The sequence below is a fragment of the Pelodiscus sinensis genome, chromosome 18 (genome assembly GCF_049634645.1).
Source record: "Pelodiscus sinensis isolate JC-2024 chromosome 18, ASM4963464v1, whole genome shotgun sequence".
Classification (NCBI taxonomy): domain Eukaryota; kingdom Metazoa; phylum Chordata; order Testudines; family Trionychidae; genus Pelodiscus; species Pelodiscus sinensis.
In genome coordinates this window covers 17,415,574-17,433,685 of record NC_134728.1, presented here as the reverse complement: position 1 = coordinate 17,433,685, position 18,112 = coordinate 17,415,574, and the positions used below count along the sequence as shown (strand labels likewise).

The window sequence follows — 18,112 nt, the reverse complement described above, 5'->3', positions numbered from 1 at the left end:
ACAGCAGCTGGGGCGCTGCCAGTTGGTCCCGTAGTGCCGCTCTGGGCACTACTGGACCAACCGGGCAGCACCCCAGCTGTTCTGCCCCAGGCGTCCTGATTCAGCCACTGCTGGTCAGATTCAGCAGCGGCTGAATCAGGACGCCTGGGGCAGAGCAGCTGGGGTGCTGCTGGGTTGGTCCAGTAGCGCCGAGGAGCGGCGGCGCTACTGGACCAACCCAGCAGCACCCCAGCTGCTCTGCCCCAGGCGTCCCCAAGTCAGCCGCTGCTGAAACTGACCAGTGGCTGACTACAGGAAGCCCCTGCCCCGGGCTTCCTGGAATCAGCCGCTGATCAGTTTCAGCAGCAGCTGACTTGGGGATGCCTGGGGTTCTTAAGTTGAATCTGTATGTAAGTCAGAACTGGCGTCCAGATTCAGCCGCTGTTGAAACTGATCAGTTTCAGCAGCGGCTGAATCTGGATGCCAGTTCCGACTTACATACAGATTCAACTTAAGAACAAACCTACAGTCCCTATCTTGTACGTAACCTGGGGACTGCCTGTACTCCAAAGCATCCCTAAAATATATTGAGATTCTCAGTCCACTAATATCAATATGACACAAATCTCTTTAATTCCATAGAATTACTCCAGTCATGTCCATACAAATGGAATCAGAGCCTGACCTGATAAGTATAGTTCTACTCTACCAGACAGTTTCCATTAAGTAACAGATTTTTTTTCAATGCCTAGCATGACTACTTATGGCAGGTTGCATTTTATATATACACACAAAACCCAAAGTTACACCAAGCAAAAACTACAATAAAAAAACCCTGGTGAAAATAACACAAGCAAAAATATGTATTTAACTCTTCCACATATACACAAAGTTGCTAGGATACAAGCCAGTGCCTTGCAAACTGGCAGTACAATTACATTTACAAAGAAACTGACAAGGATTGACCTTTGTCTACTCTTTCCTGTCTGCCTTTTACCAGGCATGGAAAAGCCTGGTGGCTTGACAGACAGATTTGATGGGCACATTTCCAGACAGTGCGCTGTCTGGATGGGGTGAGGTAGTCCTTCTTTGTGAATCTGCTAAGAACGAAGGAAGCTTTTAACAGTGCCTCAGCCATCAATGCTTAGCACTTGTAATCATGAAAGCTGCTTCCTCCCCCCCCCCCCCCCCGGGCTTAGGTAACATTTGGGTGCACAGGATTTCTTCTGCATCTAAAACACGAAATATTTCTAGTCAATGCCAAATTTAAATGATACATCAACATATAATTGGATTTCTAATTAATACACACATGAAAAATGACCCACATTTGGAAAAGTGTGAGCATTTCTGGCAAGCCCTGAACTGTACACAGGCAACGCTCAATGCAATTATACACACACACACACACACACACACACACACACACAATACAGACTGGACCTCTACCATCCAGATTTCTGTTGTCCAGCAACATCTGTGGTGCGGCATCCCTGTGGCTGCTCCTGGGCTGGAGCACTCATGGGAAAAACCTTGGCCCGGGGTCAGCAACTCCTCCCCCTTCCTTCCAGAGTGCCAGCAAATAGCTGATTTGTGGTGCTCAACTTCAGAGAGGAAGGGGGAGGAACTGAGATGGAAGGATGCTCGAGGGAAGAGGCAGGATATCTGCGGAGCCCAGTGAGCTATGTTCCTGCCTCCCAGACATGGAACTCCAGAGCCATCCTACCTCTTCCTCTGAGCTTCCCTCCTCAGTCCCTGCTTGGTTAATGCCAGCCCCTCTGCTACCACCAGAAGGGTCTGGTCCAACAGATTCTGGTTCTGGACCTGTCAAGTCCCTAGGGTGCCAGATTAGGGTGCTACAATCTGGATTCCTGCTTTAACACAGACCTTGCAAAGGGCATGTAAACAAGACGCATGCAAACAGCTGCAGAAATGTATTCTATTTTATATACATTTTAAGAATTGCAACTTTCAATGGTAGCGACACAAACCCAATTTCCTTTTGGAAATTGTTCTATGTATGTACATCTGAAACCTCAGATACATAAAAACCAGTCTGTTGAATTAAAGGTTGTGCAATTAATTAAGTGCAAATTCTGTACAACTGGACCAGGGAGGAAATTCATCAAATGGATGAAATATGACCTATCTTGTCCAAAAGACAAATATGTTTAACCAAAATATATGAAAATTGATGACAAAATTACTGGTAGCAAAATGCACACAGAGCAAATATGAGACAGCTGTACTTTGATTCAGCATTGTAGGTTCACCCTTTCAGAATTCATGATTCATTATCTGCACTGTCTTGTACAACTTTTCCTAGTTAATCTCTATAGTAGAGGCTCCTTTAGTCTTTTTGAGAACTTCTACTGTCAAAGGTAATCTATAGCTATAGAGGGAAGATCAAGGCTCAGCTCCCGCCTCCTTTTTACAGAGGGTTTGACTTGTAAAACTTGGATTTGTAACTCTGGGTGTGTCTAGCTTACATGGCTCCATTGACGGAGCCATGTAGTCTAGACTACACCCTCCGTCGACAGAGCCATGTAGTATAGAAACACCCTCTGTGTCCCTCAGATGAATTGGATCTCTAATCAACTATCTCATATGTACTCAGATTTGTTCCTGCAACTCAAATAGAAGTGTAAAATTCCAAGTGCATTGCAAGTTTTGTGACTTGCCAGGCCTCTGGCAAATGTAGGAGATGGGGGAGGGGAGTGGGGGGAGGAGAGAAATGGCTCTGCGCTCCTAGAAGGGTAGGACCTTGGGTGGAAGTGGTAGGGCTGGGGCAGACCATGTTGTGCTGGCTCCCCCATCCCCCAGGTATCTCTCAGAGCTGCCCAGAGGGTGCCATGTGGGGCTCCAGCGGCAGTTTAAAAGGCCCAGGTTCCGGCTACCACCACTCCTGCAGTAGCCATGGTGGTGGCTGGGAGCCCCAGGAACTTTTGAATCGCGATGCCCTGGGACAACTGCCCTCTTTGCCCTCCCTGTCAGCAGGCCTGGTGGGTATAAACTACATTTGCAAAAGGTGCGGACAGCCATTTGAAAAATAGGCCTGATTCCACTTCATTATAGTCAAAGGAAATTTTGCAGTTGACATCAGGAGGAGGGGGGGATAAGAAAAGAGTAGGATCTGTCCCTGAAGCCTAGAAAAAACATGTATAGAACAGCATAACTTTTAAGCACATGAATAACCCTGTTGGCTTCAGTGTGCAGGAGCTGTTTCACTTGATTTCAATCCTTAAAGTTAAGCATGTATGTACAGTTTTGCTGGATTGGGCCCTAAGGCTATGTCTACACAGCAGTGTTATTTCAGAATAACTGACATTATTCCGAAATAACATAGTCCGCATCTACACTACAAGCAGTTATTTCAACATGTCAAAATACTGTCAATCTGGAGGACTTCTTACTCTGACTCTTGTAACCCTCATATATGAGGAGTAAGGGAAGTCAGAGGAAGAGTGACTTCCTGCTGTGTAGACGCGCCAAAAGCAGAAATAAGCTATTTCGACTTAAGCTACACAATTGACATAGATCAAGTTGCGTAGCTTATTTCGGCTTTAGACCTGCTGTGTAGACATGCTCTAAGTGCCCTTACATTGTATTTTCATTCAAATTTTATTTGCATAAATATGTGCGATTACAGAAGAATGCACGCAGTGTCTCTCAAAAGATGCAATTTCAGCATACCTTTTTGTGAGGTATGCATGTGTAATGTACACACCAGACATATTATATTACTCATGCTTGATGTTATAACAGATATAAGGCTTCACAAATCAGAATCAAATTGTAAGGTGGATGGTAAAGAGGAGGCATACTGGAAATGCAGCCTGTTATTTTCATATTAAAATGTAATGGTGCCATTAAAGTTAAAGCCACTGTTAAACTTGATTGAGTAAATTAGTTAATTAACCATAACATCTAATGCATTCCTCCAAGGCATACCTCCATTCCTCAAGATGCATATACTTTATAGAGTCTCAGTGTATATTATCCTAACTGTGCATTGTTGTATGATTACATTAATCTCTGAGTGACTTATTATGAACTCACTTATAAAAAGAAGAAATGAAAGGTTTTAGTATTGTTTTGACTTTGGGGTAGATGAAAAATTAGTGGGAAAAGATTCAGATACTTGCTTCCTGCTGCCAAGAAAGCTCTGATTTTAAAAAAATATACACACTCTCACTCTCACTCTTACTTTCTTCTCTTTTCATTTCTCTGGAATAGCCCTCGTTCTACAATTTTTGATAAACTTTCAAGTTTGTTTGCTTCTTGACATGAAGGCATCATCATATTAAGTGCATTTTGCATATGACAGCAATTATACTCTTAAATTTTACATAACACCTGTTCTCACAGGGTATCACAAAGTGTTATATTATTATACAGATTGTGAAACAGATTTTCTGACACATTAGACGTGCACTTCGATGCCTAAATCAAGTGCACAAGTACCACAATTACACATACAAAATGTTAAATAGTGCATGCAAATGACTGTTTACTGTCATTTTTTCAAGCCATTACCTGATATCCAATTGTAGTAATTGCCTGTGCTAATGATGTATGCCTCTGTATGCATAGCCTGTTTGAAAATCTAGGCATGCTATTAATATATGTAGATACCACTTTATTAATACAAAACAAAACCTATGTTTAATGACAGTTAAGGTTGCATCAAGATAAGCCTCATTCACTCAAAGTGTCAAAAGCATACAAGTCATAAATGAAGCAAGAAGTCTTCTGTGTTGTTTGCCACCTGCAAGTACCACATTCCAACACTTCATAAGGCTTTGGCTTCCATTTCCAACACATACCAAAAAGCAAGATACCCAGCTTCTATCGCAAAACCTTTATGGTAACTTCATATATCTTTGTATCAACATATATAATCATCACACATCCTACGGTCTGGGACGTTAATGTGCTTTAACATTGCTTAACTCAGCATAAAACCTAAACCCAGTAAACATTCAATTTTGGATTTTTAAATCCATTACAAAAAAAATTCCCCCCCTTTCTCTACCTCTTTTTTTTCCTCCTACATGCTCTGTTTCCTTTTCTTTCCCATTTGCTCCCATATTTTTGAACCTTTTCTAGAGGTAACATTGAGATATCAATTTCTGTTAAAAAATTCCTAAGATAGGACATTTTCAATCAGCTCTAATAATGGATTAAGGCAATTGAATTCTTGCTGTCCAGTTATAGCAAAGCAGATCACATCACCTGGGAAAACACAGATGGTAGTTCAATCTGTGTGTACGTATCAAGTGCAACAGGCAGCACTAATATTAATGGTAAAACTAAACAAAACTAACAAGACAATGCCGAGGAAAGGCTGTCACGTAAGACTCAACTCTTGCTATCCCATAATGGAATCAGATCTTAAAGCAGCTTCTTAATCTTATTATATATTTTAGAAATGTGCATCCATCTGTCCGTCTATGAGTCTGTTTGTTCAAGAACTCTTAAGCGGTAAGAGCTAGGACTACCAAATTTGGTGTGCAGCTTCCTCTTGTCTTAACTTAAAACAAGGTCAGGGTTTGGTTATGCCAGGACAATAGGATGTTCCTGGAATTCGACAGTTTCTCCGAAAATGGAAAGGGGGAGGGAGTCTGGCAGGAGGGACAGTTATACTGCAGATCACAGGGGGCAGCAAGAGGCCAGACATGTGGACCAGGACAGTTATAACCCCATTTGGACTAGCAGGGGGCCAGGCTGGAGAAAGAGACAGCTATCCATTATACATTTCAGATAGTTTGTGTGTTGTGTGTCTATATGTCTGTCTGTCCCACAGCCAGGGGACATGCACCTCGCCCTGACTGCACCCACTACAGCAGCCATGGACAGGCACTTCTTACCTGGCCTCAAACTGCTGTGGTGTGAGAGGGTTGGGGTTTTCCTCTCTCCCCAGGGACAGCCTGCATACTGAACCCTTCATCCTCAGCCCACACAAGCACAAGGTTTCAAATGGAGAAAAACAAAACGTGTTTGGGTTAAGATCCTGAGCAACACTAGATAAATCTTCTTATAGAGTGTATAGGACAGTATTTTCAAAAAGCCATATTTTTTGTGGTCTTGTTTGCACCTGCAACTTGATACAGGTCAGTTCTGAGTACTTGTACCTCTAACTTTGTGATTACAAGTGTAAATTATATGGTTAGACATCTAAGTGTTCCGATTTGCACCTGTAATATATTTTGCAGGTACAAAACTATAGGTGCAATTTTTGCAGGTGTAAGTTGTACCAAAACCAGACCTTTAGAAAACTTACTGCTCCACCCTGAGAGAGATTCTCTTAGGATATTGTAACTACATCGGCCACCCTGCTCTCTCTTTCAGGGTACATCTACACTACAGCTGTAGCTTGAAATAAGCTGCACAATTTGAGCTATGCAAATTGCGTAGTTTATTTTGAGTCAATTTCAAAATAGCTTACACGGCGCCAAATTTTGAAATAACCCGCTATTCCATAACATCCCTTACTTCTCGTGGAATGAGGTTTGCAGGGACATTGGAATAGTGAGCCCATTATATTTCAAAATAGGTATCCCGAAATAGCACTTCAGTGAAGATGTAGCCACACTGATTTTCTTTCTGTGCAAAATCAAAAATATCCTGTTCAGTCAGGAAATCAGGAGTGCATTATCCTCGCCAATGAATGATGCTAACTGTCAAGAATGCTGTGACCTATTTGCTAGAAACTAAGCCACAGTCAGGTTTGTTTTCACTGATGAAGTTACCACTCTGTGCCAAATATGTCTTTCCACAAAAGATTCTTTTTAGCATACATCACAAAGAAGTGTTCACTATAGCAGCAGTTGACATTCTTAAGATTCACTGTTTCAGTAGAAAACACAAATGTGGAGATCATTTGCAGAGAAAGGAGACAAGACTGAAATCTCAAGAAAAAAGGGCAGAGGAGAAAAAAAGACACAAAACCTCAAACCAAACCCAAATCACGTGTAAATAAATAAATCTGGTTTTTTGAAGCCAGAGGTAATTTAAAAAGGAATGATCAAAATTTCCAAACCCAGCTTCAGAAGAGGACTATGTAAATCTTGCCTCCTCATCGTTTGCATTCAGAAAGGAAGTTTCATGCAGTTTCAATAATGACTTTTGTACTTACCAATGTACTTAGTTTGTGTAGCTACCTGAGTATGTAAATATATATTTTTATTGGGGAAATGAATATGAATGGAAAAAATTCAGGCATTATTTTGGAAGCTGGTTTGAAAACTTGCCCCATGTTATCAAAATGGTAGCAGAGTTAAAAGACTGTGACAACATGGCCTAGAATGTCACTAATGAAAACTGACTTCAATGACTTGATTCACAAGACAGTGGATTGAGTTCCAGCACTTTAAGAAATATCCCTGACATGCACTCAGGTCTCTTCCAGAACAATCTTTTATCATCTTCTCACACAGAACTTTTTCAGCTTCACTATAGCTATGTCTACACTACAAAGTTTTTGCACAAAACCAGCTGCAGTTGCGCAAAAACAAATGAGCTCTTGTGCAATTAAATGGGCTTTTTCCACCGTAGGTAAACCTCCTTTTCTGAGGCATAACTGCTTTTAGTGCTACAGCTATTATGCAAGAACGCAAGTGTGGATGCTCCAGAGGGGTTTCTTGTGCAAGAAACCCCTATGGAAAAAAGCCATTCTGTGAATGGCAATCAGAGCTTTCTTGCACAAGAGCATCCAGCAGTGTGGACGCTCTCTTGCGCAAAAGCACATTGCTTTTGAGATGTGCTTTGAGGTGTGGACTTGCTTTGCGCAAGCAGTTTTTGTGCAAAAATTCTTGCGCAAAAGGCTTCTTGCACAAGAAGCCTGTAGTGTAGACGTAGCCTAGGTGTTTCACCTGAATCTGAGAACAAAGTTAGAAATTTTTTCTACACAAATGGGTTTCTAATGGAAACAGAAAATTTCTCTGAACTTTTTTTCTGCTCTCTGATCAGCACTCAACACTGTCTCAGAATCCTTCATTACTGTTTTTTCTTTTGGTGGAAGCTTCTGTGTAGAAGCTGTGATGTGGCATTCCTGTGTAGTTACTTTAAAAGGAAATAATATCTTGTTTATGGACCTAACCTAAACTGTTTGCCACACATCAGGGATATGCATTAGCATACCAGCTGTCACCCTGTCTTTGCTCTTCACTTGGTATATTTTAAACATCCTGCTGTCAATTTCTAAGATACTCTCCTTAGCATTGACATATTTTTCCTACTGAGATGCTCCCCTAATCTATCTGAATCTTTTTTAATTCTTTGTTAAACCATTAGAACAGGTTCATGACCAGTTCTTGTTAAAATAATGTTTTATGTCCATTTCTCTGCTTTCAACAAGCTGAATGTTTGTCTCTTCTCCTGATGTACTGTCCCAGGGTTCATAGTTACAAATTGTTGTAAAAAGCCATCAAACCAGTGTCTTTGAGGCCATGATTTCTAACATCTCACAGAGTTATGAATTTAAGTTCCCATGCTTATCTTTTGAAGGCATTCTGAAGGTTTCCTTTGAAAATGAGGACTCATCGCTCAGATACAGAGTGATCACTTCGTGAAAAGTGTTCACCCATGGGTAATAGCATGGTTTTGTCTTATCATTTTTCTGTGTGATTCAGCTGAGATTGTAGTGATTTCCTGGTTTCAGCCATGTAGCTGTTATCGAGGCATTTGATGAACCACATCATGTGACACTGACGTTTTCCATAATGGTGTTTTGTTCTGCTCTAACTTATTTCAGAGCCTGATATAGCTTATGTGTTGGAAAAAATCTTTTCCCTCTATATGGATAACTTCTGTGTGAAATGCAAACATGGGAAATTTCAATGTGCATCTTTTGAAAATGGCCAAGGTTCCCAGAATAGTCTGTTTACTAAATACTACGAATTCTATGAGATTTCTGACCAGGGCATATACCAGAAGACAACTCCATTTCTCCCCCATTCTTTCTTTTGTGAGAGGCCACACCCAAACAGGCCCGGCCTTAGTGCAAGATGAGCAAGGCGGTTGCCTTGGCCCCACGCCTTCAGGGCCATGTACTGCCTGGTGCCCACTTGCCCAGCTGCTCTGGCTGAGAGCTGCCCGACCATGCGGTTCAGCCAACCACAACATGCCGCCTTGGGCCCCACAAACTCTTTGGCTGGGCCTGCACCATATTTTTTCTATTTGTCTCTTCTGTGTGGTTAATCTAATAATTTTTCACTTCATGTCTTTCCATTGCTTATTTAGTTAAACTAGCCTTTTACAGAATGAGTCAGGAGATGGATTCTACCAGAGAAGTGGTCATCACAATTAGAAGGTGTAGTTTTCTCCACACTGCTCTGTTTTCTTCTCTTCTTGTCTGGTTTCTGGGATATGAGAGGGCTGTATCACAGTATTATCCTCTCATTGCTGATGAGACAATATACCACGAGATGTCAACCAGTCATTTTTTATAGTTCATAAGCAAGCAACACTGAACCCAGCATTTTAAAGGTAATTGTCAGGATAGGCCAGTCTTTGAGACCTAGGGGTGACTCATATTTCAGCTTCTACTCACCAATTTGATCTCTTTAGAGATGGGATTCCAGTCTGCCATCTGCCAATAAGTCAATACTGCTTTGTTTTAAATTATTGAACGAGAGAGAACCACCGCAGGATATTTTCTTTATTATTTATATATTGATGTGTGACACATCAGAATGTAAACAATAATGAAAATATCCTGCTGGTGTAAAAGTATTTTACAGAAATGCATACATGGGTCCTTGTCCCAATAAGCTCATGCTGGATGGGTGCAGCATAAGCAATTTAAGGATGAGGAACAAGGGTGAAAGCAGATGGACACATACGTGGTCAATGAGCAAGGAAAGGCTTACATAAGAAAGTTTGAAAGAAAAATTTGAATGTTTTCCCTTTAAATCAAGCTCTGGCCAGTCCTAGTCATAGTATACCATTTACAAGCTCAATGCACATAAAGGGCATAAATCACAAGGCCTATTTTCTATCCTCATCCATTATCTTTCCATCACCATCAACATTGCTGACTCTTCCTTTTCCCTAGGTTCTAGGGACTCTCCCCTTTGGTTTCTCCTGCTGCGTCTCCTTTTTGGCTTCCTAATGTCACCCCTCAGGGATGTAACATTGGTCCTCCTCCCTTTCTCCATGTCCTCCCTGGACAACCACTTTCAGTCTATTACACAGTTTCAGCTACCATCCGTAATACTCTTGGATTTCTCTCTCTGCCCATTATCTTCCTCGCTTCATTCAGACTCACATACCTTCCAGGATATTTTCCCACTAACTGACTAGAATTCAAACTCTAATTACCTCCAAAATCCACTTCTCTGTCACTGCTGGTAATGCCACCATGCATATTCCACTGAAGGCTCACAATCTGAAATTTTCAACTCCATCTTTCTTTCTTTCTCTCTCCTCCCCAACCATCAACACTGCTGCTATCTCCTACTCTCTGCTGCCCTTCCCTTTAATTGTTATGGTATTGGGGAGTGTGTGGGGGAAATAGGTGGGGAGCAGGTATTTGGTTCAGCTTAAAAGTTTGCTTAATTTGATTTAAGTCTGCTACCAGGGGGAATCTCATGGAATTTCTGGCCACATGTAATGAGCTCCAATAACATCCCCTAGTTCTTGGGTGTGGCAGGGTCTGCGACTTCATCTCTCATCACCACATAGACTGAGAAAAACTCACAAAACTTTTGATGAGCATTTCCCCCTTAGATCTCCATTAAGCCTCTGCAGCCTGGCTGGTCTGTACAGCTCCAGTAGGCTTCATTACGCACATACAGCAGGGTGCAGGCTGGGATTTGGCTTTGGATATTAAACATATCTGCACAAAAAAGTGTTCTTACTCTAATAATGCACTGTTATGCTTCTCTGCATACAAAGTCAACATTGTCAAGATCCAAGTTCAATCTTTAATGAACTCTAAGTGAAAGTTTTTTTTTAAATTTTTGAATAAATATTTAATACTTTAAAGAATTATTGGTTTTCCAGTTAAATATCTACAGTAACTCGAAGTACAATTTGAGTGTGGCTCAGTGAAATGCAAATTTAGTAAATTCCAATTCATCAAACAGAAATTTTACTATAAAAAGGTTTCAGAGAAATAATACCTGTCAGCTAACAATTAATACACCCAACACCCCTAAGTACTGCATTGAACTTTAATGAAAGGTTACTTAGTCAGTTAAATTGCTTTATACCTTGCAAAATTAAAGGTAAGTAAAAATTAACATCAGTGTTCCAGGAAGAGAGCATGCAAACAAAATTCACCCTAATGACAGAGGAATATAATGTTTTCATAGAATATTGTGAACCATGTTTCCATTTAAAAAATTGCCATGGAATTAAAAATGTCACTCTGAAAGTAATTTAAACTGCTGAACAATAGAGTTGTTGAAATTTATTGCATTTTATTATATATAGGAGATTATAAATACATGTATGGATATTTAATAATACATATATGCACTGGGTGCACACCAATCATGGATTCTGCTTTTGAAAATCTGGTCTACAATAATATTTACATTAAGATTTTTCAAAGTTGGGTCACAGGCCTACCTGGGTAAGCTGCTGGCAGACCACAAGATGCTTTGATTATTTAACTATCCATGGACATGGAGCCTCATGGAGTTCTATTCGTCTGCAAGGTCCTTTGTTTCCAGCCAAGGGGAGCTGCAGGAAGTGGCGTGGGCTGGGCTATCATTTCCTACTGCTCCCCTTAGCTGGAAACAGAGAACCGCAGCTTTGAAAACCCCTGATTTATATAATCACTGATCATAATGCAGCATATCACTGGGAGGGCATGTCCTTGCTTGACGTTTGGTAATGAGGTCCATATACCATATGCTCAGGGGCAAGGTCTGTCAGCACTCCAAGAACTAAGTTCTATCCCTGGGTCAATTCCCATAAACATTCCCACACTCAAACAACAAAGGATTCCTTTACTACCACTGCCAGAAATACAAAAGGTGCAGCTACCCTAGGAACAATACAATAGATCAAACTGAGATCCTAGCTCAGTCCCAAAAGGCAGCCAGGTAAATGGTCTTAGGGGAGCCATATCCCAGCTTGTCCATGAAGAGGTTCCAATTTCTAGAAAATCCTAACATCATGCACCTCATCAGTATACCCCATGCTAGTGTTCATGATCCTGCCCTTGTAGTCAACCAGGGTCTGCAGAATGATGGAGTCTGTGGTTTATGTACTCATGTGCTCCTAGTGGAGGGCAAAATATAGCACATGAGTCCCATTGATAGACCCAGAGCAGTTCAGAAAGTCCTTTTTCTCAAAGCCAGCAGCTATTTCAGGAACACTACCATCTCCTCCACTGTCAAATAAATCACATTCCAGATTGCCTCACAAAACTCCACCCTCATGCTCCCCACAGATGACTTGCAAGCACCAAACTGCTTAGTCAGGAACCTGAACTAAGCTATCAGGTGACTATAGCAACTATGGCTTCTGGACCAGCATGCCTTCCCTCATGCTTGTGTCCCGATGCTGGAGGATCCAAGCAGTGCTCCAGGAGCATCCACATCTTCATGCGAAAGTTCTGCAGCCACTGCTGGTCATGCCAACTCTGCATGACAATAGAAGTCCACTGGCCAGTGTTGTAGCTGGTGCGTGCAACAGTCACTCTGCATTCAGAATAAACAGAAGAAGTGCTCGTAATTGTTTATGAGATAAAATAACTGAAACAATTGGGGCTGCTACCCAAAGCATAGGCCTCATGCAAGGCTGGTTAGGAATCTCAGCTATGAGGACATAGGGTTGCCATGGGCTGAATGGAAATGCAAGGGGCTGTGTGTGTGTGTGTGTGTGTGTGTGTGTGTGTGTGTGTGTGTGTGTGTGTGAGAGAGAGAGAGAGAGAGAGAGAGAGAGAGAGAAATAGCAGCCAAAGAACATGGAAGAAGCATGTAAATGGAGCAGCAAGCCAGCCCCAGAAGTTGCCACAAAAGCACCTGTAGTGTGGCTTTGGGAAAAAACTAAGGAAGAGAGATTTTGGGTATATTACTAGTTCCTTTTCTTTCTATGCAGAATTTAACTTTGGCCAGTGGAACATTAGTTTCTATTCTCAGCCATCATGCAGAAAACCATATCAACAAAGATACTCAAAAAATTGCAGTAAATGTAAAAATTCAAAAAAAGATTTTGTGGAAGCTCCCACAATTCCTTTCCCCTCAATTTTTCAACCATTGTCAAAAACAGAACAACTGGTACAATTTACAGAGTTGTTAAAAAACAGAGTCAAGATTGGAGAGACTGACCTCCCATCTCTTCCGTGGGGCTTGGTCTACACTAGAACAGGCAGGCTAGCTTAAGGCATGCCATCCAGCTACGGAAAATGCATAGTTGGGTTTGGCATAAGCCGCGCCACTGCAGCATCTACACTGCGAGTGGCTGATGGGAGCACATGCTCCCATTGGCTTCCCTTACTGCATGCAGAATGAGGAGTACTGGATGCCAGCAGAGGCTGCCCTTAGTATTTGATTTGGAGATCTAGAACCGGAGGGTCAATCTTCTCCATTGTGTAGATGTAACCCAGAGATTCATCCTTCAGTTTAGGGTTGAGGCACAAGTAAGGGACTGTGTGCTAGGATCTAGCAGTTCTACTTTCCATGCTGTAGACATTCTCTGGGTAAATACAAGGCATCCTTCTCTGATGCTATCTGAGATCTTTTACACACATTAAATTCACTTATTTGAATACATCATCTCCATCACTAGTTACTATCATAATGCTGTTTAGGTATATTCTTTTCCAGTTCTAAATAGCATTTGTATCTGTAGAAGGGTCTCATAACACAGATGGGTAATTTATAAAATGTAAGTCAAATAATAGAGCAACCTTCTCCCCCCATATTTTCTTGAGCCTCTCTAGACCATATTCATGAAGAATGATTTACAAAATACAAATAGATTTTGGCATGAAGTAAGCTTAAATTGACTGGTTTCTATCATGAATTAATATTAACCAGAGCTTGTCAGTTACTAAATATTTATTTTAGGAATAGATACAGCCTCTGCTTTCATGTAGGTTAAGCTGTAATCTTTGGCTTGTCAGTTCCAGGATATAGCAGTGGATAAATCGTGCACTCTTGAACTGATAGATGTCAGAGCCGTTGTATACAAATGGAGGGATATGTCAATGAACACCCCAGTTTAGGTTACATTTACTATAAACATTGACATTCCTTTGCAATGAGACCATTTGCTGGCTAAGCAGTCACTGCTTCCCAGGGTTTGACGAGTTTGTGCTCAATCAGGTTCTAATGATTTCAGATGTTTGCAATTAATGAACCATTAGATTAATTGTTTGAGTATGGTAAAAACAGGTTTTGGAATTGGGTCAGAACCACAGACAAGCTATTACCTGAAGTGACAGCAATCACCAGAAGCAAAACAGTGAGAAGTTGAATTAATGATTTCTCTCTCTCTGCCAAAATTAGCAGTTGGTTGGCATTTAAGGTGAGCTATTGTGGACAGTGAAATGGGAAGGGGGAGTCAATGAAAAAAAATAACATTGTTCCCCATTTCTGTCAGTGGGGGATCTCAACCTTTTACAGTCTAGGATCTCTGTTGAATATAAAGAAGCTACAATACTTCTCTTGATTCACCTTAATCTCCTGCACAGCTCTCTTACAAAGCCAACATGTTTTATTAATTATGTACCACACAGGACACCAATAACATGATTAACTATACTTCAGAACCTCTGAAATAAATAAACCTAGCATCAATATATGATCATGTAAGCTTGATAGAAACCCCAGGGTAGCTATCTTTTAAGACATGTACATAAGGACATTTACTCCCAGAAGATTGCTAAGGTGCTTAAATTCTGACAGTGCAACGAGTTATCACAATGAGGGGATAGCAGTTTAGCTGAATCTGTAATTTGAAGAGTAAAATTTACCAGAACATACAATATTTTGTATCTGTTTTTTTCCTCATGTCAGGGATATTCTAACCAGGTTCTCACCACTTTGTGATGAGAAGGAACAACTTTGCTGTGTAATCTCAGAAATATGGTGTATTTATGATGTCTGCCACTGCTTTGCATAGCATATCAGTATACTTTCTTTTAAAGGAAAAATATAGTGCAACAGGGATATCCATTGGATCCCATGAGCCTTGGTTTAAAGTAGGGATGGAGAACCTCTGGCCTGTGGACAGCACATGCTCATCAGGATTGGCTGTGGACGGAACCAAAAGGTTTGTGTACGTGAGCGTCCACAGGTATAGCCACTTGCAGCTCCTGTTGGTCACGAGTCACCGTCCCCAGCCAATGAGAGCTGCAGGAAGCAGCACAGACTACCACTTCCCGCAGTTCCCATTGGCTGGGAATGACAAATCACACACTGGGAGCTGCGGGCATCTGTGCTTGCAGACAATCAGGTAAACAAACCATCAGGTGGCCTGCCAGCAGCTAACCGTGATGAGCCATGTGCAGCCAGTGCACTGAAGGTTCTCTACCCCTGGTTTAAAGCAGGGATTTAAACCAGGGTCCAAATTTCTTGGTCTAAATATAGACAAGGTTCAGACTCCAGAGAAAATAACAACAATAATGAGAGCTAATAATAAGTAAATAAGATTTTTGGGGTTCATTCAAAAGCATCTGATGATCTGGATTTGACCTTGGTCCACCTATTGATTACTCTAGCTTTAAAAGAAGCATATGAAGGTGCATACTGACAGCACTGCAGTAAAAGGAGGAAGACAGCATGAGTTAGCATACTGAAGTCAATCAGAGTCTTTCCTTCTACTTTAATGGGTCTTAGATCAGGTCATAAAGAGAAGGAAGAAATAAAACAATATGGATTTCCACATTATGTTTGATGGATATCTGAGGCCCACGTGATGGCTTTTCCTTTCTGTTCATATGCTATCAGAATATCACATACACTGTATTTAGAGTCCCAGATAATGACAATGGAAATCAACATGAATCTTTCCATTGACTTCAATGGACACTGGAACAGTATCTAGAACAAATACTAGTAACAGATGTGTGTGTGTGTGTGTGCAGGGCTGGATTAAGGGTGGGGCTAGCTGGGCAGCTGCCTGGGGCAACAACCTATGGGGTGCGCCTGATGGCAGCTGTAAGGGGTGCTGTACGCCCGGGGCCGGGGGCCGCATGGCGCCCCTTAGAGCTGCCATCAGGTTCTGCATGCCTGATTGCAACTGTAAGGTGCACAGTGCACTCGGGGCGGAGCCGTGCATGCGTTGTGCACCCGCTGCCCGGGGCGCAGGAATGGCTCGAGCCGGCCCTGTGTGTGTGTTTGTGTGTGTGTGTGTATTTACCAATATTTTTCATTTCCATTTCAGGGTGAATTACAAATCATCCAGAGAGTTAAAGAATCAAATCATTCAGACAAAGAATAAAGAATACAAATTTGAATAATTAAAAAAAAAATCACACTGTAAATAAACCCCTGTAATTATGCATCACAAAAAAGTCAACTCCAAATGGTTCAGTAATCTCATTACCAAGCTCACTAATAATCATTGCAATATTCTCCATCTCCCCTAAGATAATGAGCAGCACACTGGATGTTACAAAAATAAATAAATAAACATACAAGCAACAATTTCTCATCTAAATATTTAACTAAATGAATAGGTTTGAAATTGAACTCCAGTGTAGCAAATTTTTAATTTATGTGTCCTTAGTTTTAAGGGGGAAAACTCAGTTAACTGAAGGCACTAAGTTCAAACTAGACAACAACGTCAAGGCAACCCTCAAAAAAGGATATTTTTCAAGTGCTTTAATACTACAAAAATTAGCCTAAGTTAAAGGCAGTAATTAGTAAACAACTTTGTCATTTTCAAAACAGCATCATTTCCATTAACATTTCCATAGTTCCCCAATTACGTTATAAATCAAAAGTAATACAAAAAGACAATGTAATAATGAGAATGCATAGACTGCATCAAAAATGCAGATACTAGCTTCTTCTTTGCTTTTGGATCCCTCTGTTAATTTGTCCTATTTTATTTTCTCGAGTAGAGTAACAGCAGAAGCTTGATCATAATAAATAGAAGTTTTATGTCAGTGAAAAGAGGTGAAAGAGAGTGCTCCTTCTAGCAGGGTAACTCAATCCTGTAAAAAGTCACTTTAAAGGCAAATGGTACATATGGCATGGCTGAAGAATGAGATCTAGTGGGCTGATTCTGCAAACCCTTTTCTTACACAGTTATCCTGCTGAGTTCTGTGCAGATTACATGACTCTTGCAAGTAAGAGGCTTTCTACTCTTGGTGTCTGGTCATGATCCTTATGGGCAAGAAAATGTTGATAGCCCACAAGAAACAAAGGCATTCTGTTATGGGTCCAGTCCTATCTACCAACCTCAAGATGAATTTTGTTATTGGACTAGAATGGGAACAAAAGCAGACTCTACGCCTGTTAAGACTGAATTGGATTAATTTAATCATTACTCTTACTGCAGGACATACAGATCCAATGAAGGAGGGCATATCTAATAATCTTGTATTAATATGACCCATCAATAAAGCATCCAGTTGCCATGGTCTCTGGTCACAGCTGTGATATGTGGGTAATGGAATGCCTATAATTATTTCATTTATCTAAGTACTTATATGATCCTCATTATCACAGTTTCTGAGCTTTTCATAGACATTCATTAATTTATATTCAAAACACTCCCCTGTTAGATATGGAAGTAGCATCCTCCCTGTTTTACAGGGCAGGAGCTGAGATTAAATTGCTTGCCCAAGGACACACAATTAGTCTATGAAATGAACTCCTGGCTCCTACTCCACAAGACCACCCTTCTTCACTGAGCTCATTTCACTTGAAAGATATTTAAAGGGTTTGTCCACTGCTCTTTCCCTGAATTAATATTCTAGGACTCCTAGGCCTACAGAGTCCCAAACTGTGTAAAATCCACCCAGCAGTAGATTGCAGTTATGCAAGGCACCCCAAAGGTCTTCCTGCATTGGCTGGAGGAAACAGAGGTAGACCCCCAAAATGGGGATTGCTGGTCACGAGGACGGTGAGATTTGCTGATTCAGAGCACCTCTGGGTTGCTTTTCACTGGCAGCATTTCAGCGGTGCCCCAGTGGAACCGGTAACCACCCCAGAAAGTTGGA

The 18,112-nt window shown here is 41.2% G+C and overlaps 1 long non-coding RNA gene across 1 annotated transcript in view; it reads right to left on the bottom strand.

Moving 5' to 3' along the window:
- Positions 1–4,185: 4,185 nt before the first annotated feature.
- The window catches only part of LOC142818849 (uncharacterized), a 110,362-nt gene continuing 96,435 nt past the window's right edge, over positions 4,186–18,112 (bottom strand). Inside the window, exon 3 of the long non-coding RNA XR_012896518.1 lies at positions 4,186–12,635. This is a non-coding gene — a long non-coding RNA (uncharacterized LOC142818849). The remainder of the gene's footprint in view (positions 12,636–18,112) is intronic.